Below are 2,986 nucleotides of genomic sequence, written 5' to 3' on the forward strand. Positions count from 1 at the left end.
ACCAGTGGAGGATTCACCTGCACAGAAATTGTTAGGTAAATTTTTGTCGTTACCTTTTTTTGGAGTAGAGTGAAGTTTGGCAGGTTCATTTGCAGGTGAGGAAGGTGTTACGGGTTGAGGTCCTTGACACTGCTTTCCCGACCTCAATGAAATGGCACTGACATTTTTGGGATTTTGTACAGCTTGGAAGGCAGCTTGTCAGAATTCTGGGACTTTTGTTGATTCAATTGTGTAGCCAATTGTCCCATCTGATTGGTTAAGCTCTGAATGGAGGCTCTGGTCTCTTGTTGAAACTGCATGTTCTGCATAGTCATTTTCCTCACAAGTTCTTCGAGGGAAGGTTGTGCAGGAGCCTCAACTGTTGGCTGTTTCTGTGGTTGTTGTTGTTGTTGGATTGGTGGAGGAATGTATGGTCTGCTTGGGCCAGCAGCATTTTGGAAGGAAGGAGCAGGCTGTTGTTGTTGTTGCTGAGGGCTAGACCATCTGAGATTAGGGTGATTCCTCCATCCAGGGTTGTATCTGTTGCTGGAGAGGTCATAATTGTTCTGCTGTGGTTGATTTTGCTGCTGAGGTTGAGGAGGTCTATTGTAAATATTAGCAGCATAAGCTTCAGGCTGCTCAATTGCTCCAGGTTGCTGCATGGAAGGGCAAAGGTCTGTATGGTGGTCAGCAAAGGAGCACAAACCACAGACCCTTGCAACAGGTATAGATTTCTGGTTCAAGGTCAGCTGGGTTACCAAGTTAACCAATGCATCCAGTTTGCCTTCAAGCTTCTTAGTTTCAGATGATGCAGCTGAGTTTGTAGCTACCTCATGCACTCCTCTAATGACTATAGCATCATTTCTGGCGCTAAACTGCTGGGAGTTGGAAGCCATCTTCTCAATTAAATTTCTGGCTTCAGCAGGAGTCATGTCTCCAAGGGCTCCACCACTGGCAGCATCTATCATACTTCTCTCCATATTACTGAGTCCTTCATAAAAATATTGGAGAAGCAGCTTCTCTGAAATCTGATGGTGAGGGCAACTGGCACATAGTTTTTTAAATCTCTCCCAATATTCATACAGGCTCTCTCCACTGAGTTGTCTAATACCTGAGATATCCTTCCTGATGGCTGTGGTCCTGGAAGCAGGGAAAATTTTTTCTAAGAATACTCTCTTCAGGTCATCCCAGCTCGTGATGGACCTTGGAGCAAGGTAATACAACCAGTCCTTTGCCACTCCCTCTAAAGAATGAGGAAAAGCCTTCAGAAATATATGATCCTCTTGGACATCTGGGGGTTTCATGGTGGAGCAGACAATATGAAATTCCTTCAAATGTTTGTGCGGGTCTTCACCTGCAAGGCCATGAAACTTTGGAAGCAAATGAATCAGTCCAGTTTTAAGAATATATGGGACATCCTCATCAGGGTATTGGATGCACAAGCTTTCGTAGGTGAAATCAGGTGCAGCCATTTCCCTTAGAGTCCTCTCACGGGGTGGAGGTTGTGCCATGTTCTCAGAATGTTCAGAATCAGAATGCTCAAAATTGTAATGCTCAAAATCAAAATGTTCAAAATCACCAATAACATAATGCTCAGGATGATCAAAAGGTATAAAATGATGCCTAAATAATCTATGAAATGTCCTATCTATCTCAGGATCAAAGGGTTGTAAGTCAGATGGATTGCCTCTAGTCATACACTACATTCAGCATGCACAACTAGTTGCTTTGTCATGTAAATAAAGGTGCAGGTTTGAACTACAGCTACCCTCAAATGATATCCAAATGACTTGAAATTTTGTGAGCAACCTTATAAAATGATGAGAAGATAGCACAAAAAATTTCAGGCAAAAATTCAAAGTCTAACTATGGAAGCTAAAAATGGTAGGTTAAGAAAAATAAGTGAATAAAACTTGAAAAATAAAAAACTTTTGACAGAATCACTATTTTTGGACGATGGAGACCTCAAATACATATATAATAATTGCGATTCTGATAACCGGAGCAAAAGTTATGGCCGTTTGAAGTTTCAACAAACACAAAATTTGCTACTTTTTTGGAACTTTCAAATCTGACCAAACTAAAGGTTCTAGCTATTTTTCCCACAAAATATAGGTTAAAAGAAGTTACCACAAAAAAATTCAGCCAAAAATAACAACCCTACTAAAACACAAAATCTCAAATAATTCAGCATGGGTGGCCGTTAAGTCCGTCGCAAAACACTATTCACAGCAAAACACCCAAAACTGAAACGGGGAAAGCGCTTAATAGGAAAACTGAAACAGAACACACACTAAACAAAATACCAAGACACTAAACAACACTAACACACATACTAACACAATACTAACAATTAAACTTAAAACATGAAAGAATTAAACACACAACACTAGCTAGTTATTATGAACCTTTGGACACTGTTCCACGGCAACGGCGCCAAATTTGATCGAGGCCGTACCCGAATCATATAAACATGAAAATGCAGTAACTAGGAAGTGATCCTAGGTCGTTTCCCAACGAACAATGATAAACCAAATGTTCATAATATACTTGCGCAATAACAGTAACGATTGGGGGGGTTTGTTTGTTTTGTGATTAAAGAGCAGAACAAGTAAACTGGAATATGAAACTACTAATATTAAAAACGGGTTGTTTCCTCTGATTCAGAAGCCATTCTCTTATCCTGGGTTATGGAGAATTCGTCCCTAACAGTCAACCACTTAATCCAACCCTATTTCAATTTACTAAGCGAAAATCAACTTAGGGTTGTCAATACGTGATTAGGCACCACATACACCAGTTAGCCCTTCGTCCATTAAGCATGAACGCAAGTTAGGCTCAGAGGCAATTAATCGAACACGAAGCGTGCACTGATTAATGTTCACGAATTTGGGATAACTGGTGAAGGGAAAACTGCCAGGAAAACACATTACAAACGAAACCTCAAAGAGAGTTGGGGTTCATCCTCAAAAGGAAACAAAACCAGAAAAACTAGCCTTCCATAGAT

General features: G+C 40.5%; 1 non-coding gene across 1 annotated transcript; it reads left to right on the top strand.

Moving 5' to 3' along the window:
* Window positions 1–1,005: 1,005 nt before the first annotated feature.
* LOC121174480 (small nucleolar RNA R71) lies at window positions 1,006–1,112 on the top strand. The gene has a single exon (XR_005890587.1). It is a non-coding gene; the product is annotated as a small nucleolar RNA R71 (small nucleolar RNA).
* The last annotated feature ends 1,874 nt before the right edge of the window (window positions 1,113–2,986 follow it).

This window comes from Glycine max (assembly GCF_000004515.6).
Source record: "Glycine max cultivar Williams 82 chromosome 19 unlocalized genomic scaffold, Glycine_max_v4.0 Gm19_scaffold_94, whole genome shotgun sequence".
Taxonomy (NCBI): Eukaryota; Viridiplantae; Streptophyta; class Magnoliopsida; order Fabales; family Fabaceae; genus Glycine; species Glycine max.